The sequence below is a fragment of the Rhinopithecus roxellana genome, chromosome 13 (assembly GCF_007565055.1).
Source record: "Rhinopithecus roxellana isolate Shanxi Qingling chromosome 13, ASM756505v1, whole genome shotgun sequence".
NCBI classification, from domain to species: domain Eukaryota; kingdom Metazoa; phylum Chordata; class Mammalia; order Primates; family Cercopithecidae; genus Rhinopithecus; species Rhinopithecus roxellana.
This window is the reverse complement of record NC_044561.1, coordinates 34,842,411-34,864,315: the sequence shown is the minus strand read 5'-3', so window position 1 is coordinate 34,864,315 and position 21,905 is coordinate 34,842,411.

Here is a 21,905-nt window from a genome sequence, read left to right as displayed (position 1 = left end):
TACAAAAACAGGTATATTACTTGGATGGTGGTTGAAACAGAAGGAAATCTCTGAGATGACCCTCAGGTTTTAATCTTGATGTTTTTTTAATAGTCAAGATCTGGTTTGTGCAAGGAATCACTGCATATTTACCCCTGAGTTTCTGAGATGGTTCTTTTCTCCTGGAGTTCATAATCACGTCACAAATGCCATGTTGTATCAACACTGTGACTTAAGGTCCCATATCATCTCTTTGAAAAAAACTTGCTTGGAGATTCTGTGCTTGTTCATGCTTCCCAATTCAGTCCATGTATCCAATCCAATTTTAAATGTCTTCTCTTCTGGGAAACTGTCCTAAGTCCTTCAGGTCTCCCCTGCTCCTAGTATAGATTTACGTCTATCATAGCAGTAAGACTTCAATATCCCAATTAGTTGTTTATGTATCTCCCTCCTTACTATTCTCTGTGTTCCTTGAAGGCAAGGACCGTCTTTTATTTATTCCCTTTATATCTCCAGAATCTAGCTTGTATAGCACTCCATTTTTTAAGCGAATGATAAAGAAAAAGACCAATAAAAGATCTGTAGATATAATATATGCATATTTACACAAATGTCTATACTAGGGGGAAAAGTACAGCTGAATCTTTCAATATGTTTTACCACCTGCTCTGTAGATGCTGTAGATTGGCAGCTATAACTCATTGGTCTCTGTGGTTGGTGAAGGTGGTGGTAAACCTGGTATTTCTAAACAGATCTTTGTTTGCATTTATCTATCTGCATTTGCTTACTATGAGCTATAGTATTCAGAAATATGCTTCTAATAGTATTATCCCAAAGTTCTTGCTCTGGAATGTAAGCATCTTGATTTAAATACAGAGAATGACAGGCAATGAAACCTGGCTGAAACGAATTGGCTAATTGGTTTCAGTTCTCCTAGAGAGTGAATTTTCATCTGTCCTTCTGTCTTTTTTCTTCAGATCAGTCCAGGACCCTTCTGATGTGATTTGTCATAACAAAACTGTAATTTAGATCAACCAGCCGAATGTCCCTATGTTAAGTGGATTAGGAATTACTTTTACTTGCTCTTTGCATGACTCAGTTTTGGAGAACACTCAACTGTTTACTGTCAGAATCTGTTCTTGAATGAGACAGATTTAATGTGAAAAGTTAACAGTGGCCTGTGTCTCTATGATGTTTGCTCCCCCAATCTGTTATGCATTGTTTTCTCAACAGTCATTTTCTAACTCCCGTGAATGTGATGCATTGATGATCTCTGCTTCAGACTATAAAGAGGGCTTAGAAAGAAGTAAACGCGGCCGGGCGCGGTGGCTCAAGCCTGTAATCCCAGCACTTTGGGAGGCCGAGACGGGTGGATTGCGAGGTCAGCAGATCGAGACCAACCTAGCTAACACGGCGAAACCCCGTCTCTACTAAAAATACAAAAAACTAGCCGGGCGAGTTGGCGGGCGCCTGTAGTTCCAGCTACTTGGGAGGCTGAGGCAGGAGAATGGCGTAAACCCGGGAGGCGGAGCTTGCAGTGAGCTGAGATCCGGCCGCTGCATTCCAGCCTGGGCGACAGAGCGAGACTCTGTCTCAAAAAAAAAAAAAAAAAAAAAGAAAGAAGTAAACGCTCGAGTTTAACTGACTTAGTGTTTGGAGTTGCCCTTAATGGGCTCAAGGGATGCCATTTGCCTGTAAAAACCAGCCACCCCAAGTCAGAACCAGATGGAGGTAAGAATCTTGATTTAGATACAGAGAATGACAGGCAATGAAACCTGCCTGAAACGAATTGACTAACTGGTTTCAGTTCTCCTAGAGAGTGAATTTTCATCTCTGTCCTTCTGTCTTCTTTCTTCAGATCAGTCCAGGACCCTTACAGGCAGCTTACAGGCAGAATATTAAGGTTGGCACCTTTCCAAACAAAAGTTCTTTAAATATTTTCCAGCATAGGTCAAGAGGAGAGGCCAAGAGCTGTGTTGGAGAAGGAAAAGGAAGGAGGACATGGGAGTTGTGCTCAGTTTCTTTTCTATTGCTCCAAGAAACTGATCTTTGGTCCCAACTTATGTAACCCACATAGCTAAACAAACTGAGCAGGTTACCACATCTTCTTCTTGGGCCTTGTCTCATCTCTCACCCCAGCAGCATGCTGCTTCTCAAAGTATTCTTCCCCATCACATGGAGTATCTTCTGAGATGTGCACAAGGTACCCCTTTCTCCATCTAGTTCATGTCTAGTGAATATTTGTTTTCTAATCATGTATTAGTGTCCTTTATAGACTGAAACCCGGGGCAGAGGCCTCATGCCCCCCACTTGTCAATCTTCCTCCAGATAAAAATCTCAATTATGTGACACACTGTATCCTTTAATTCTTCAAGCCTGTATTTTGCACATCAAGCTTCCACAAGAGTAGCTGGTGCTTTTGTCCTAAAGTCAAATTCTATACTCTGTTCTCAGTTGGGTCATGGACCCCATCACTGAAGTACAGAAGAGAAACCTCTTCCTCCTTTGGGCCTATCTAAATTCCACTGGGCTATAGGCCTCCCATCTTTACCATGCAGTATAGTCCTCATGATCTTACAGCCACAGACCCTAGCCTCACTGCTCTGAAATCCTTGGACCAGCCATATGTGCCATGCAACATTACCTCGCCTGGACTCTGACTTGTCACCTTTTCAAACAGTAGAGGAGCCTTTACTTGCCCCACCTGTGGGGCTAGTTTTCCTTGTAGCTGAGCAGGACCTTCACAGCCAGTTAGTATCTGCTTCTCAGACCGGGAAGGTTTATGAAAAGCACTCTACAGAGGCCACTTTCCTGGCAGCTGACTGCATCCCCCATGGGCTAAGCCATCTAAATCTCCTTCAGCACCAACCCATTTGCTTTACACCTTTAAGATCTCATACTGTGCTCAAGTTCTCATCATTGTGCCTGAGACTCCAAGGATTAATTCCACCAAGTCTATGTTAACTGCCCTCTAGTCTTTCGGATGCTCTGTTTGTTTCCTTCACAGAACTTCCCATGCTGTAATTACTTTCCTGTTCCTTTGCCTGTTAATTTCTTTGCCCCTTGATACTGTTTGGCTCTGTGTCCCCACCCAAATCTCATCTCAAATTGTAATCCTCACATGTGCAGGGAGGGACTTGATAAGAGGTGACTGGATCATAGGAGTGGTTTCCCCCATGCTGTTCTCCTGATAGTGAGTGAGTTCTCATGAGATCTGATGGCTTAAAAGTGGCACTTCCCCCTTCCCTCCTCTCTCTCTCCTGCTGCCATGTAAGATGTGCCTTGCTTCCCTCTCATCTTCCACCATGATTGTAAGTTTCCTGAGGCTTCTCCAGCCATGTGGAACTGTGAGTCAATTAAACCTCTTTTCTTTATAAATTACCCAGTCTTGGGTAGTTTATTATAGCAATCTGAAAATTGACTAATACAGAAAATTGATACTGGGAGAGTGGGGTACTGCTATAAAGATAACCTGGAAGTGTGAAAGTGACTTTGCAACTGGGTAACAGGCAGAAGTTGAAATAGTTTGTTGGGCTTAGAAGAAGACAGAAAAATGTGGGAAAGTTTTGAATTTCCTAGAGACTTGTTAAATTGCTTTGACCAAAATGCAGATAGTGATATGTAGACAAGGGAGTCCAGGCTGAAGTGGTCTTAGATGGAAACGAGGAACTTGTTGGGAACTGGAGTAAAGGTGACTCTTGCTATGCTTTAGCTAAGAGACTGGTGGTGTTTTGCCCCTGCCTTAGAGATCTGTGGAACTTTGAACTTGAGAGAGATTATTTAGGGTACCTGGTGGAAGAAATTTCTAAGCAACAAAGCATTCAAGAGACGATCTGGCTTTTTCTAAAAGTGTATAGTCAGTCATATGCATTCACAAAGAGATGGTTTGAAATTGGAACTTAGGTTTAAAAGGGAAGCAGAATATAAAGGTCTGGAAAATTTGCAGCCTGACCATGTGGTAGAAAAGAAAACCCCATTTCCTGGGGAAGGATTCAAGTCCAAGCCAGCTGCTGAAATTTGCCAATCACCAAGACAATGGGGAAAATATCTCTGAGGAATTTCAGAGATCTTCAGAGCAGCCCCTCTTATTACAGGCCCAGAGGCCTAGGAGGGAAAAATGGTTTCATGGGTCAGGTGCAGGGTCCCGCTGCCCTGTGCAGCCTTGGGAGTAGATGCCCCACCTCCCAGCTGCTCCAGCTCCAGCTATAGCTAAAAGGGGTCAAGGTACAGCTCAGGCAGTGGATTAAGGGGATCCAAGCTTCAAGCCTTGGCAACTTCCATATGGTATTGGACCTGCAGGTGCACAGAAGACAAGAGTTGAGCTTTGGAAACCTCCACGTAGATTTCAGAGGATATATGGAAATGTCTGGATATTTAGCAGAAGTCTGTTGCAGTGGAAGAGCCCTCATGGAGAACCTCTATTAGGGCAATGCAGAGGGGAAATGTGAGGTTGGAGCCCCCACATAGAGTCCCCACTGGGGCACTGCCTAGTGGAACTGTGAGAAGAGGACCACCATCCTCCAGACCCCAGAATGGTAAATCCACTGACAGCTTGCACTGTGCACCTGGGAAAGCCAGAGGCACTCAATGCCAGCCTGTGAAAGCAGCTGTAGGGGCGGAACCCTGCAAAGCCACAGGGGTGGAGCTGCCCAAAGCCATGCAAGCCCACTTCTTGCATCAGCATGTCCTGAATGTGTGACATGGGGTCAAAGAAGATTACTTTGGAACTTCAAGATTTAGTGAGTGTCCTGCCAGGTTTTGGACTTGCATGGGGCCTGTGGCCCCGTTGTTTTGGGCAATTTCTCCCATTTGGAATGGGAACATCTGCACAATGCCTGTACCCTGATTGTATCTTGGAAGTAACTAGCTTGTTTTTTATTTTATAGGCTTGTAGGTAGAAAGGACTTGCCTTATCTCAGATGAGAGTTTGGACTTGGACAATTGAGTTAATACTGGAATGAGTTAAGACTTTGGAGGACTGTTGGAAAGTCATGATTCATTTTGAAATGTGAAAAGAACATGAGATTTGGGAAGGGCCATAGGCAGAATGATATGGTTTGGCTCTGTATCCCCACCCAAATCTCATCTCTAATTGTAATCCCCAAGTGTCAAGGGAAGGACCTGGTGGGAGGTGATTGGATCATGGAGGTGGTTTTCCCCATGCTGTTCTCATCATAGTGAGTGAGTTCTCATGAGATCTGATAGTTTTAAAAGTGGCAGTTTCCCCTGCACCATCTCTCTCTCCTGCCACCATGTAAGATGCGCCTTGCTCCCTCTTCACTTTCTGCCATAACTGTAAGTTTCCTGAGGCCTCCCCAGCCATGCAGCACTGTGAGTCAATTAAGTCTTTTCCCTGTATAAATTACCCAGTCTCAGGTAGTTCATTACAGCAGGGTGAAAATGAACTAATAAACTTCTGCTAAACTCTAAGCTTTTCAAAAGCTGACAATGTCTAATGGTTCACTATAATACCCTTGAGCAACTAGCATAGTGCCTGCACTCATTGAGTTTCAATTGTTGCTGAATTAATGAATGAATTTTGCACCCTCATTTTAGATGGAATGGGATGCTCTAGGAGAATTTGCTGTGAATGATTTCATGACCATACGTAGAAAGGCTTGTTCTGGAGGCAGATGGACATGCATAATAATTAAACAAGCCAATGTTTACATTTGTGTAAAATGCCTATTATCTTGTAGTTGAATCATTTCCAATTTTTCACAGTGTAATTTTCTAATGTGCTAAATTTAATATTTGTAAATGAAGTTTTGAGTTGCCTTAATATTCTCCCTTCTTTTCTGAAGTAATTCATGACCTGGAGTACCTTAACCTTTTGTTTTCTCTCTCTCCCTGTTCTTACCTACTGTAATTTTTAAAAATCTCAGGCAACCTGAGAGGCGGCTGAATTCTTTTGTCATGTTGTATCATGTCAACATTACCACACAAGTTTCTCCAGAGGCTGTCCTGTAATTACACTTGATTGGCTGATTATTCCTGAAAGGTAAAATAAATTTTACAGTTGTCTAGGTAAACTTTAAAAAAATCCTCCAAAATGTGATATATGTGAGGCCTGCCTTGGGATCATGACTTTCCTTGGAACTAAACCAATGGTCAATGACCCATCATGGTATAGGCAAGTTCACCATCATCAACAAGAAATCAGTCTTTTTTGTCCTGTGCCTTCAATCTGATATTTCTGTCTACTAGAGAGCAAGAACATCTAGTCCCAGAGCCTATAGAATATTAGTGGTTGCCTAGCAACATCATTTCCAGCACAAGTTTGTGGCTTTCTAAGCAAGGGAAAAGGGGAACCTTCCTTTCTTTCTCAGCTCACTGTGAGTCTCTTGTATTTTTTTCCACTATCTTGACCTCTGGCTGACTGAAAGCATATAAGATGATGTGTGGAAAAACTCCTTCAGATAGTTAAGTGTGAATACAAGATGGGATTATCACCTCTCATTAAAGCCCATTCTAGTCCCCGATTCTTTAGCGCAGTATCTTTGCAGTCAGAATATGAATCACTAGTCGCCAATTTTTGGTATATTCTGATGTGAGCAGAACTGCAAATGTTGGCCCTCACAAGCAAATTAACCAGCTCCTAAATTATTTTGTTTTTTCTTCTAGAGATAAGTGGCCTGTTTTGTGGTCTGTCCTTTTGGTCCTCTGTCTCTCACTCCCCAAGCACTGCAAGGTTGATTTTTAAGAATATGAATTGGTGATTGCTGCTATTTCCAAATGAGTTTGATTTACCTAGTTTGTTTATTTTAGGTATTACTGCACTTTCTATTTGTTGAGTTTCCTTAATTATTTCTCCTTATGTTTTATGTCTTCAAAACTTTTGTGTCATGCATCTGCCAAGCCAAAATCAGGAGTTCAATAAAGTCACTTGAAAATTATAAAAACATTTAGTTGTTGGGAGATAAATCTCTATAGGTCTCCAACATTTCTGCATGTCTTGTGAACAGAGCTGCCTTTGTTCTGGGATATCGTTTCAAGGATGCTTGCATAGCCAACAGTCTTGGAAGATAGAGATATGGTCTTCCTCCAGAGCAAAGGGAAGATTTGCTTAGCCTGGAAAGATAAAGATAGTATCTCCCTCTGGAGCAAAGAAGAAAGTTTGCTCACGGCTCCTTATGAAATATATAGGTTCCCTGTACTTGAGTCCCTCTCCTTTAGCACACTCCATTTCTTAGGTGTCTCTTTATATTTCACCATGAGAACTGGGGCTTGGAGAACTGGTGCAAATGCTAATACTCTGACTATTGCTAAAGCTGTGAGTAATAAAGACTTTTGCCTCAGACTCAGGAGCCTTGTGTCTTCTGCCTGTATCTGTGAAATTGTGGCCAGACAACTTATTGTCTTGAAAGTATGGTAAAATATCAGACCCTTCATAGTTCTAGTCAGGTTCTTAGTAGCTTAATGCTCACTAGTTCAATAAATATATGTGTTGGAACATATTTAAAATTGGTCTTAAGATACATTTCTTTTAAGGAACACTTCAGAAATTTTAGAGACCTGAAATTCTATCTGAGTTTCTACCAAGAGAAGATCAACTTTCGGGTTGAAAGAACTGAAAATGCAATAATGATCATTGCATTTTATTAATCAAAACTTATTTTCAATAAAATTAAGTTAAAATTTATTAGCTGGCATAACAAAGATAGTATGGATTTGACTTACCTTACCTTTCTACATATGCCCAAAGCTCCAGAAAACTCAAATGTTGGAAGTAACTGATCTATTTCACTAGACTGTTTCTTTTCTGGTATTTCTCTCAGTGGATGGTACTGTAATCTAGTAGCCATCCAAAATAAAACCTGAAAGCCCATTATTCTTCCCTGTTCTTCATCATCCACATCCAATCGTTAGTGTCTTAAAGATCTCTATTTTAAAATATCGCATGGGCAGAGACTAAAAAGTGCATTGTATAAAATAGAGAGTAGATTGGTAGTTACCAGAAGCCAGGAAGAGTAGGGGGAAGGGGGAGACGAAGACAGATTGATTCTTGGATACAAATATACAATTAGATAGAAGAAATAACACCTGGTATTTGATAGATCAGTAGGGTGACTACAGTTAACATTAATCAATTGTACCATTCAAATTAGCAAGAAAAGAATAATTCAAATGTTCCTAGCATTCAAAAAAGATAAATATTTAAAGTGATGGATATCTCAATTACCTTGAATTGCTTATGTGAATGTATCAAATTATCACATGTACCCTGAAAATATTTACATTTATTATGTGTTAATAAAAAAAACTCTAGTCTTTTAAATATGTCTCCTATTTTCCATGCATAGTATCAGAACACTCTAATTTTTGCTCATTTGAATCATTGCATTAGCTTTCTAACTGCCTTCTTTAATTCCTATTTGTATATTTAAAATCTGTCCTCCAAACTGGGCTCGGATCAGTGTGATACATGCAAAACACAAAACCAATGCTGTTTAAAGTGTGCTAGCAGACCCCCTTTCTACAGAGAATAAAGTCCATGCATTTCAGGATGGCGTCCATGAACTGGTCCATCTATATCTCTTTGGCCTCATGTTATTTTATGATCTGTGGGAGATATGGCTAGTGACCAAGAGCAAGGGCTCTGGAGTCAAAGCAACTGTTTATATTCTGGTTTTTTCATCTATGAGTTGAGTGACCCCAGGAAGATTTAAATAGTATTCCGTGGCTTAGTTCTCATCTGCCAAAGGGGAATACAAAGAGCAGCTACTCACAGAGTTGTTGGAAGAATTTAAAAAATAATTTGTAGGCCGGGCGTGGTGGCTCAAGCCTGTAATCCCAGCACTTTGGGAGGCCGAGACGGGCGGGTCACGAGGTCAGGAGATCGAGACCATCCTGGCTAACACCGTGAAACCCCGTCTCTACTAAAAATACAAAAACTAGCCGGGCGAGGTGGCGGGCGCCTGTAGTCCCAGCTACTCGGGAGGCTGAGGCAGGAGAATGGCGTGAACCCGGGAGGCGGAGCTTGCAGTGAGCTGAGATCTGGCCACTGCACTCCAGTCCGGGCGATAGAGCGAGACTCCGCCTCAAAAAAAAAAAAAAAAAAAAAATTTGTATAAAAACCTGCATTGGTCCATTTTGTGCTGCTATCATAGAATACTACAGACTGAATAATTTATAAACAATTGAAGTTTATTTGGCTCATGGTTCTGGAGGCTGGGAAGGCCAAGACTGAGGGTCTGCATCTGGTGAGAACCTTCTTGCTGCATCATAACATGGTAGAAGGCATCATATGGTGAGAGAACGCAAGAATAAGAAAAAGTGAAGGGTGCTGAACTCATCTTTTATAAAGACACCACTCCCTTGTTAATGAACCCACTCCTGCAAAGACAACATTAATCCATTCACGAGGGTGGAACCCTCATGACCTTAACACCTCTCATTAGGTTCTGCCTCCCAACACTGCTGCATTGGAGATTACGTTTTCAACACATGAACTTTGGGGAACACATTCAGACCACAGAATAACATTTAGTGAAGTGTCAGGCACACAACAGATATTCTACAATGTCAGTTATATTAACATTAGGCTGCTTGTTTTCATCATGTGCCACATTGTTTTTTATTCCTTGTCTTGCTCTCTTTTGTTTTTCTTTGTGTAAAATGTTCTTGCCCTGCTTCACTATAGAACAGTGGTTGACAGCATGGGCTTTGGGTAAGATGAAAACAGGTTTGGATTCAGACACTTTCATGGATTAACTGTGCAACATTGCAAAGAGTGCTCAAGAAGTGATTATTATTATCCTATGTACCCTTCAGGATTCAGCTCAGGGGAAATCATCTCTGTGCCAGTTATTAGGCTATTACCTTTTGGCACCAAATCTGTCCTTCTAAAGTCGGCTTTTTGATGCTGGGGCCAGGATTCTGCAACCTGCATTTCTACTTTGCCTGCGGGCTCCCTGTTAGGCTCCCTCTACTTGGGGAGGAAGACGGACACAGCAGGGCTGAGGGAGGAAGAAGGGACTTGCACCTCCTGTTTGTGTCCTGTGTGCTTCCCGCCTGCTGCCTTTTCTTACTGTGCTGTTAGTTCTTGTTTTATCTTTTCAAAAGACAGAGATTAGGGTAAGGTCAATGAAGCATCTGCTTCAGGCACAAAATTTAAGGGAACACTAATACTAAGGAATCAGGATAAATCACTGTATATTCAAATACAATATCTTAAAAAATCAAAATTAACTGAAAAAAATCCCATAATGAACAAAATATCAAAATTTTAGTAGAGACCAGTGCCAGCTGAGCCACATTGGAGCCTGGGGCCACTGGTTTTAATAAAAACAAACTCATCAATAATATATTCAAAATCTACTTTGTTGCTAATTTCGTTTTCAATTGAGAGAATTACCATGTTTGACCATTTCTCCTGTCCAAGAGATGATCTTTAATAATTTTTACTTAGCTTAAGCTGATATAAAGTGATGATAAATTAGCTTTTGGCATAAGTAAAATATTTAAACTTAAAATAACACTGTGGGCTGGGAGTAGTAGCTTATGCCTGTAATCCTAGCACTTTGGGAGGCTGAGGCAGGTAGATCACTTGAGCCCAGGGGTCGAGGTCAGCCTGGGCAACATAGCCAAACCTTGTCTCTAAAAAATACCAGAATTAGTTGGGTGTGGTGGCACATTTCTGTAGTCTCAGTGACTCAGGATGCTGAGGTGGGAGAATTGCTTGAGCTCAGGAGACGGAGGTAGCTGTGAGCTGAAATTGTGTCACTGCACTCCAGCCTGGGCAACAGAGCAAGACATTATCTCAGAAAAATGAAAAAAAAAAGTAATATTGTCAATTTTAATACACCTACTTTTCAGACTTTCAATATTTTTCTTTTTTCTTTTTCTTTTTTTTTGAGATGGAGCCTCCCTCTGTTGCCCAGGTTGGAGTGCAGTGGCATGATCTCAGCTTACTGTAACCTCTGCCTCCTGGGTTCAAGCAATTCTTCCACCTCAGCCTCTTGAGTAGCCTCTTGAGTAGCTGAGACTACCGGTGCACGCCACCACGCCCAGCTCATTTTTGTATTTTTAATGGAGACAGTGTTTTACCACATTGGCCAGGCTGGTCTCGAACTCCCGACCTCAAGCGATCTGCCTGCCTCAGCCCCTCAAAGTGCTGGGATTACAGGTGTCAGCCACTGTGCCCGGCCAGTATTTTTCAATTACTTTAATGTTTGGGAAGCCGAGGCCGGCGGATCACGAGCAGGAGATCGAGACCATCCTGGCTAACATATATTTACAAAAATTACTATATTTACAAAAATTAGCCAGGCATGGTGGCACGCACCTGTAGTCCCAGCTACTTGGGACGCTGAGGCAGGAGAATCACTTGAACCCCGAAGGCAGAGGTTGCAGTGAGCCAAGATTGTGCCACTGCACTCCAGCCTTGGCAACAGAGCGAGAGTCTGTCTCAAAATATATATATATACACACACACAAAATTATGTATTTTTCTTTGCCTCAGCTCCCTATGGTTCACCACAGCACTGCTTTTTCACTTATCTAGTTCTCAAGTTTATATGTAAGTAGCTATTCTTTGATGCCCTTATAATTACACGACCTGGAGTGGTTGACATCCCTCAACTTCTTAGAGGGGCAAGCAGCGTTCAGCCACCCGAGATTGAGCAATAACAGGTCTCTTCTTTTTATGTGGCTCTTCCACCTACATGTGCCTACCTGACAACTAAATGGGCACATGTACTCTAGTCTTCCTTACCCCCAAAATCCAGCTTGCAGATGGAACGAACAACTAACTGCCTGTCCCCCTCATGACCCAACATGTCAAAAAACAGTCATCCCACTAATCCCTTTACTTGTGGGTCTAGGACTTTCTGCCTCCACTATTGCACTTGGAACTGGAATAGCAGGCATCTCAACCTCTGTTACAACAGTCCCCAGCCTCTCTAATGACTTCTCTGCTAGTGAGAGGTGAAGCCAGCTGGGTTTCTGGGTTGGGTGGGGACTTGGAGAACTTTTATGACTAGCTAGAGGTTTATAAACATTCCAATCAGCACTCTATAAAAACAGACCAATCAGCGCTCTGTAAAATGGACCAATCAGCAGGACATGGGTGGGGCCAAATAAGCGAATAAAAGCTGGCCACCGGAGCCAGCAGCTGCAACCCTCTCCAGTCGCCTTCCACACTGTGGAAGCTTTGTTCTTTTGCTCCTCACAGTAAATCTTGCTGCTGCTCACTCTTTGGGTCTGCACTACCTTTATGAGCTGTAACACTCACTGAGAAGGTCTGCAGCTTCACTCCTGAGGTCAGCGAGACCATGAACTCACCGGAAGGAAGAAACTCCGGACACATCTGAACATCTGAAGGAACAAACTCCGGACACATCATCTTTAAGAACTGTTAACACTCACCACAAGGGTCCGCAGCTTCATTCTTGAAGTCAGCGAGACCAGGAACCCACTGGAAGGAACCAATTCCGGACACACTAGCATTACAGATATATCACAAACTTTATCTGTCCTCCAAGCCCAGACTGACTCTTTAGCTGCAGTTGTCCTCCTAGGTAAATCAAGGCCTACTGCCTAGGCCTTGATTTACTCACTGCTGAAAAAGGAGGGCTCTGTACATTTCTTTCTTTCTTTTTTTTTTTGTATTATTATACTTTAAGTTCTAGGGTACATGTGCATAACTTGCAGGTTTGTTACATATGTATACTTGTGCCATGTTGGTGTGCTGCACCCATCAACTCGTCATTTACATCAGGTATAACTCCCAATACAATCCCTCCCTCCTCCCCCCTCCCCATGATACACCATGGAATACTATGTAGCCATAAAAAAGGATGAGTTTGTGTCCTTTGTAGGGACATGGATGCAGCTGGAAACCATCATTCTTATCAAACTATCACAAGAACAGAAAACCAAACACCGCATGTTCTCACTCATAGGTGGGAACTGAACAATGAGATCACTTGGACTCTGTATATTTCTTAATGAAGAGTGCTGTTTTACTGAAATCAATCTGGCCTGGTATATGATAACATCAAAAAACTCAAAGACAGAGCTCAAAAACTCGCTAATTATGCTAGACCCACCTGGCCACTCTCTTAACTGGGTATCCTGGCATCTTCCAATTGTTAGTCCTCTAATACCTATCTTCCCCCTTCTCTTATTTGGGCCTTGTGTCTTCCGATTAATCTCTCAATTCCTATGAAAACATCCAGGCTATCATTAATCACTGCATATGACAAATGCTGCTTTTAACAACCCCACAATATCACCCCTTACCCCAAAATCAGTCTAATCTCTTCCCACTTTAGGTTCCCGTGCCACCCCTAATCCTGCTTCAAGCAACCCTGAGAAACATCGCCCATCACCCTTCCATATCGCTCCCAAAATTTTTACCCCAACTTTTCACTACCCTGTCTCATTTTATTTCTTCATTATTAACATAAAAAGACAGGAATGTAAGGTCCTCTGAGCTGGCTGCACCATGGTGAAGCCAAGACATTCCCCCACCCTTGTGATGATAATGTACTTTTTGATATTCCCATTCCTTGTGAATGTACTTTGTAACATTTCTCCCTGCCCTTGTGACAATACATCCTCCCCCGCCCTTGTGAATGTACTTTGTAACATCCTCCCCACCCTTGAAAGCCAAAAGTTGCTCCTGACTCCACTGCCTATCCCAAACCTATAAGAACCAATGATAATCCCACCACCCTTTGCTGACTCCCTTCTCAGACTCAGCCCACTTGCACCCAAGTGAATACACCGCCTTGTTGCTCACACTAAGCCTGCTCAGGTGGTCTCTGACACAGACGCACATAACAATATTAACTTCTCTGTGATTTCTACCTCCTGAATGGATTCGGAATTTTACAACCTCAAAGCGCAGAGTGGGTTTCTTCCTGTTCTCTTTCCCTTTCTTGGGCACTTCCCCTTATTTATACTTTGCTAATTTTCTGTATTCCAAGAAATGTAGTCCTCCCTGCCCTGCACAGGCATTCATTTCTTCCTGTGCAAATTCAATCCATTCTTCAAGATCCATTTCGTATGTCGTGAAATCATTCTTTACCCTGCACCGAATGAATATGTTTCCTTATTTCATGGGACCACAGAGCCGTACTGGCATCCACACCATCTTACGCTGCCTTGTTTTGTTGTTATTTGTGCATATTTCTTATTCTGCCCCCTCCTCCCATCTGAGTTGTAACTCTTTGAAGATCAGGGACTGATCTTCCGGTCTTTCTCATCTTTGAACATTTCCTGTTTGGTGAGGTCAGGAGCTTGGAAGCACAAGGCACAGAGAGAACTGGAGAAACAGCTGGGTCATGAAACACTGGGCTTCTGCACACTGGTGGGAAGCAATGCTATTAGGTATTGAAGTTAGTTTTCTTTACATTCCCAGTGATCTCAAAGCTTGCTTCCTTTTTTGCCATTTCTGCCTTGATGCTCAATTTTGGTCCTGAAAGGAACGATTAACTCCTCTTCTTTCCTTAGCCTGCTGAGCACAGGGTGGCATTTAAAAACAGTTGAGAGCACTCTCTCCCCTGAATTAGAACGAGAGTGATTTCCAGGAAGCAGAAGTTCCCTGTGGGATGTTTGCCAGTGGGAGTCAAACAGCCCTGCTGTGAATGGCTTTGTGAGCCAAGCCCTTCTCTTCACAGAAGTGATGTGATGCTGGCAGGACCCTTTAATGAAGGGACCATGGCAATTGAGATCAGTGGGGATACTCTGCTTACTTCTATAGCAATCAAAACACCTCCTACAAAATCAAAACATTAGGAACAGCCCATCCTCAGCCTCCCACCGGCCCCAACTTTGTTCTTTTGGAAAAGTCAAAGCCCACTGAGACTGGGGGGTAACTTTGTCAGAAGTTTGTTTATTTATATAGCATAAAGCTGATTATTTTCAAAGTGGAAGCCAACTGATTTCAGACTACAAAAAGAATTTTCCAAAAACAAATCTATGAGGTCAAGTTTCAGCTTCATAGAAGGGATAATTTGGGCAAACTTCGCCAACCACAATAGAATATGGCATATTAAATTACTGCTCTGGAAAAGGCATTTGCGTTTGTAGACCTCAGGAAGCCCTGAATCTTGAGTGCAGTCTGAGCTGACAGCTTTCCCTGAGAAGCTTGCATCTTTATAATACTGACTGCTGACCCACTTTAAGCTCTTTGTCCCCAAACCACAGAGAGAAAAAACAAGATAATACAGGTCATACTAGAGACTCTTGTACCTTGGTGTATTTATGCACCAACTGGTGGGCATTGCATTTCCAGACTAGGGCCATGGTTGATTTCATGCTCAACCTCATAGCATTATTAACTGCAGAATACTGGATGAAAACCCCAGAGTATCACATTAGATTCCTGGACCTTTCAGTATCTTTTCAAACGCTTGGTGGGGTTTTCTTTTAGAGTCAGCCACATTAACTCTTTTTGATCATTAAGATGCTCTTTGCAGTAACCTTCTGTAGGTAAAGGTAGACAAGGTATATACCTAGAGGTAACCAAAGGAAAAAATATATTTCCCTAGGTCAGTCTGTTTCTTGTTTTACTTTCTCATTTATTCATTCACTGAGAGCATTGTGTGCCTGCACCATGCTAGGAGCTGGTATGCAGCATAAATAGGAAGTACATAATCACTGCCCCCAGGGAACAGCCTCTTCAATACTCAAGTCTAGTGTAATTAAGGTAGCTCCCTCCCGATCTTTGAAAGACTTTCTGACAGCGAAAGCCCCTCAACTGAGAAACTTTGGATGTACTCAGAGAACTAAGTCAAAGCCTCAGATATTTGGGCATGGGAATTTTATGCAAAAACTAAAGGTGCTTCTAAAATATCATAAGTGGCTATTAGTCACTCTGTCCCCCCTACCCCAACCAAGTGGTTTCAACCAGCAGCAATTTTGCCTCCCAGGGGTATTTGACGGAGACATTTTTAATAGTGACAACTGAGCAGAGGGTGTTATTAGCATCTGACAGGTAGAGGCCAGAGGTACTGTGAAACATCCTACAATGCACAGGACAGTACCCCAAAAAAGAATCATCTGGCCTCAAATATCAGTAGTGTTAAGTTTGAGAAACTCTGTTTTCCATCAATACAACTGTTAACTTTTTTTTTCTACTTTTATTCAAGAAAGACAACTATTTTGAGAAATAATGCTATACTTGCCGAGTTTATAACTTACATTTCACATTAACAGTAAGCTGTAATTGATATTTACATTTATCTTGACTATAAGGTTCTTTCCTTTTTTTTTTTTTCCCCTAACCATTTTTCACTTGTTATCACATTAGATATTGGGAAAGAACTAATATTTTTGATTCCCAGTAGTTCTGCCTGACTCTAGCTTACGAGCAGAAAACCTCTTTTGATCTTCAACTTCTTGCCTCTAATGGCCTCAGCAGACATTCTATGCATCTGCCCCCATCACCTCTTGTATCTTTCTCAGAAAGGTCCTGGGAGTTTAGTATTCTTTCTTTAGAGATAGAAAACCCGAAAGCAAAAGGAGAAGGCTTAATCAAGGTCACCCAGCAGGGCTTTGTACAGGCTTTCTGCCTCTCCTCCCTTGGTTCATTATTCACTGGCCCCTTCAGGAGAAATGTGCACTATAAATCAGAAAAGACCATCATCTGTATTCCACTAAATGTGTAAAGGTTATATTTAGTCAGGCAGGTGATTTATACTTGCTTACTTCCTTTAAAACCTCATGGAGAATTAGGGGAGTTTTCAGCTAGGATGATGACAAGGAAGGAAATCTAATATTTTAAAGCTCTGCTGTTGTTCTTCTTGGAGTATGACGCTATCATGTGTTTAAAAATTTCATGTATCCAGGAAGGCTTGCATCAGAATACATTTTTGTAGTCATTAACTCATCATAATTTGATTAAACAAAGAGTTTGGTGTTCCATCCGTTAGGGATATCCTGAGTCACATCATTCATCCAAGACCTATCCTGAGTTACACCATCCACCCAAGGCAAAGAAACTGGTCTGCAAAAGCAAGGGTCAAGAAGTCTCATGAGGAATGTAATAGACCGACTGGGAGGAAGTTTCTAAAAAATGATATGAAAGGGCTTGGTTTGCTTATGGCGATCATAAAGTGACAGATTTTCATAAAACTAGTGGAACTGCCAGCTTAGGAGATTTTTACGGGCTAAGTCAGGCCATTCACTTTCTTTACTCAGGAGGCGAAAAGCAATAATTTACAGTTATACATAGGAAAAAAAGCATATTCCCTCCTTTCCAATGTACCTCCCTACCACAGTTTCTTCTTTTCTTTCTTCTGATTTTTTCTTTATTATTATGATCAACACATATCAGACAATATTTGGTATCAAAGATGTACTTACAGCGGCCGGGCGCGGTGGCTCACGCCTGTAATCCCACACTCTGGGAGGCCGAGGCGGGCGAATCGTGAGGTCAGGAGATCGAGAGCATCCTGGCTAACACAGTGAAACCCCGTCTCTACTATCTCTACCAAAAAATACAAAAAAAAAAAAAAAAAAAAAAAGCCGGGCGCGGTGGCTCAAGCCTGTAATCCCAGCACTTTGGGAGGCCGAGGCGGGCGGATCACAAGGTCAGGAGATCGAGACCATCCTGGCTAACATGGTGAAACCCCGTCTCTACTGAAAAATACAAAAAACTAGCCGGGTGAGGTGGCAGGCGCCTGTAGTCCCAGCTACTCGGGAGGCTGAGGCAGGAGAATGGCGTGAACCCGGGAGGCGGAGCTTGCAGTGAGCTGAGATCCGGCCACTGCACTCCAGCTTGGTCGACAGAGCGAGACTCCGTCTCAAAAAAAAAAAAAAAAAAAAGCCAGGCGTGGTGGCGGCGCCTGTAGTCCCAGCTACTCCGGAGGCTGAGGCAGGAGAATGGCGTAAACCCGGGAGGCGGAGCTTGCAGTGGGCCGAGATTGCGCCACCGCACTCCAGCCTGGGCGACAGAGCGAGACTCCCTCTCAAAAAAAAAAAAATAATAATAAAATAAAAAATAAAATATGTACGTACAGTAAACAGCATTTCCTAAGGCCTTATTTACAATGTTTGAAACTTGACCTGGATAGCAGCTAGCTTTTTTTTTTTTTTTTGGAGACTGAGTTTTGCTTTTGTTGCCCAGGCTGGAGTGAAATGGTGTGATCTCGACTCACCACAACCTCAGCCTCCCGGGTTCAAGCGATTCTCCTGCCTCAGCCTTCCTGAGTAGCTGGGATTACAGGCATGCGCCACCACGCCCGGCTAATTTTGTATTTTTAGTAGAGACAGGGTTTCTCCATGTTGGTCAGGCTGGTCTCAAACTCCCGACCTCAGATGATCCGCCCGCCTCGGCCCCCCAAAGTGCTGGGATTACAGGTGTGAACCACCGTGCCTGGCCAATAGCAGCTAGCTTTTATATTAGTGGTTCCACCAAGAAACGGAGAGTAAAGTGGTTCACCATTGTGGGGGCCATTTTGTGTTGAGCATGACAAAATATTTGTTTGAAATTACAGTTATGCCCATCACCACAGTAAAAGGTGACTTTCAGAATACTTTAAACTTCAATAGTTTAGTAATGCGTGATCTTCATCCACCCCTCCATCCCCACCTCCCTTTGCTATTTCTGAGTTTAAGACTTGTACTCTTCTCTGAGGAACATGACTCAGAATAGAGTACATAGTCTGTGGAAAGATCATTAGCCTTGACTTCCCGGGCTCAGGTAATACTCCCTTCTCAGCCTCCAAAGTAGCTGAGAGTGCAGGCATACACCACCGTACCATGCTAATTTTTTTTTTTGATGGGGTTTCTCCGTTTTGCCCAGGCTAGCTCAAGTGATCCGCCTGTGTTGGCCTCCCAAGGTGCTAGGGTTACAAGTTTGAGCCACTGCTTTCTTTATATCACTTTAATATGTAAATGACTTCTTAGTTGTGAATACATTTGATTTACTGGTAAATAAATTTCTTCTCCCTGGGTTGTGGAAATCTGAGTTCATAATTTTATGACAGAACAACTCAGCAACCAAGTGTATTTCTTATAGTTTCATCTGAATGCTGCTTGTCTTAATTTCTTATGCTACAAATGACATAATAGTAACCCAAAGATATGCCTTCGAAACACAGCTCTTTTAAAAGCGCAATAACTTAATGGTGCATTTTTGGCTGAAACCAGTGTTTTGTTGGTACGATTCATAATTGCTTTCTGTTAAAAAGCATGACTGTGTGTATTAGAATAGAATTTAACCCAATTTAGTATGCTAAGGCATGAACAATCAATGGAACATAACCAACGATTCAATGACAAGACTCAAAGAAAAAAACTGCCAATCGTCCAAATATTCGCAAAATTAGTTGCAATAGGCTGAATTTTGTGTCCACTCTAAAAATTCATATGTTAAAATCCTGACACCCAAGATGATATTATTGGGAGGTGGTGCCTTTGGGAGTGGGGCCTTTTGGGAGGTCCTGCTCTCATGGATGGAATTAGTGATCTCGAAAAAGAGGCCAGAGAGAGAAAGAGAGTGGGGAAAACTCTGACCCCGGCTCTCATCATATAACTTACATGAGCATTAGCATTCCAGAAGACAGCTCAGTGGTTCTTTGAAATAACCTGGAATTAGGGGATGTTGCCTAAATTTATCTGCCTGCATCTTGTTCCAATAAATTTACAAATGATAGGTTCAGGGCTTCCAAAACAGGGCAAAAACTGAAATATCAGAACGCATGGCAAAAATAGTTACAGCTAATATTGAGAAACAACAAATTGTATATACATATGCTCATAAATTTCTCTATTTATTATTTATTTATTTTCCAAAAGGAGTAAGACCCACAGTTTTCAACATATTCTCAAGTGATCCATAAACTATAAGAAATTAAAAACCGCCTGTAAAAATCTGCATAACTAATATTTATCATAATAATACTAGAATGTAAACTCCATAAGGGCAGGTGTTTTGTCTATTTTGTTCACTTTTCTATCCCCAGTACCTGGGACATAGTAGGGACTCAATAAGTGTTTGTTAAATGAAGGAACAAATCACACAAATGCATTGCAAGAGCACAGTATTCTACTAAATAGCTAAACAAAGACCAAATGTTATTCAATGCAAATTAAATGTTCCTGCTTTCTCTTTTTTTTTAAACTGGTAATCCAAATGTGATTATAGCTGTTAAGCAGAATATTCAAATGACTAGTGCCTTAGGCTACCATACACTGGGTGGCTTACAACAATAAAAATTTACTTCTTACAGATCTGGAGGTCTGGGAAGGCCAAGATCAAGGCACCAGCAAATTCAGTGTCTGGTGAGGTCATGCTTCCTGGTTCACAGATGGCTTTCTCACCATGTCCTCACATGGCAGAAGAGACAAAGGAACTCTCCTCCCCATTGTCTCTCTCTGGTCTTTTTTATGAGGTCACTAATTCCATCCATAAGGGCAAGGGCTCCCAAAAGGCCTCACCTCCCAAAGGCGCCACCTCCTAATACTATCTTCATGGGTGCCAGGATTTTAATCTATGAATTTTTAGGAGGAAAACAAAAATCAGTCTGTGGCAACTAATTTTGCAAATATTGGCTGATTGGCAGTTTCTCCACTTTTAATGCCATCCATTGGCTCATGCTGCCTAAGCAGTCTTGTGACTTTTGCGCTGTCTTTTTGGCTTTATCTGCCCATTTGTCCGTTTTCTGCAAGCCTGGTGGAGACTAAGCAACTCAATTAGCCCTTCCTTTTCCTATTGCCCTCAGAGCACCTCCTAGTGGCAAAAGCAGGCACAGTAATCCCAGCAAGCCTTTTAAAGTTTCCTTCCTTCCTTCATTTATTTAGTTATCGCCTACAAATGCTTCAACAATAATGTAATGATCCCTCTGCTGTCCAAAGGTTTGGAGAACGTTAAAAAAGAAATTTTTTTTGTGTGTGTAGCCTCTGCACTGACCTGTATTTCTGTTCCCAGGTGACTTGTGGTACTACAATTTGGGGCAACAGAACATGCATTTAATGTTGGGTATAAACTTTTAACAATTAGAAAACTGAGAATGCCAAGGAACTATTACGTGGTACATCTGTATAAGAGTATTTAGAATAAAATGTGTGTGTTTTCTTAACACAAATTAAATAATTTGGGGGGTTGATAAAAGGCTAATAGTTCAGAAAATGAAAATGATGTTAAAGTCTTCTATGCAAAATATTTAACACAATTGTCATGAGCTGGTAAACATTAGTGAAATTTCAAAATCGTGCATAGAAGGGGACATGGTGGATGGTTGAAAGTAGACAGCAAACTGGCCAGAAAGCTGATTACAAAGACCATGCAAAAATGTACAGGGCCTGAAGATACCAAATTCCTTCTGTTTTTAACCAAATTGATTTTCCCCTAAAAGACTGCTAATAAAATACATTCACACAGTGAGTTTAACTTTTCTTTCTCAGTCTCTGAGTTATCGGGTATACCTTTGTTCTTGATGAATTGCTTCTTCCTTATTTTATGTTTTGTGTCATTTCAGTCTAAATTGGTTCAAAGGGACACCTTGAGATTTTCTTCAATGGCAATGACTATGGAGCCCCTATAAGCGTACAGTAGTCCCCCCTTATCTGAGGGAAATACCTTCTGAGACCCACAGTGGACATTTCCTATACATACATACCTATGAGAGTTAATTTGTAAATTAGGCATAGTAAGAGATTCACAACAATAACATAATGAAATAGAACAATTGTAACAATATGTTGTAATAAAAGTTATGTCAACATGGTCTTTTTCTCAAACTATCTTATGGCAATGTACTCACCCTTCTTGTGATGATGTGAGATGTGAGATGGTAAAATGCTTACGTGCTGAGATGAAGTGATGTGAATGACGTAGGCACTGTGACTTAGCATTAGGCCACTATTGACCTTCTGACCTGTTGTCAGAAGGAGGATCATCTGCTTCGGGTGATTCTGGATCATTGAGCCACAATGATGATGAAAGTTGGGAGTCAGGAACAGACAATGTC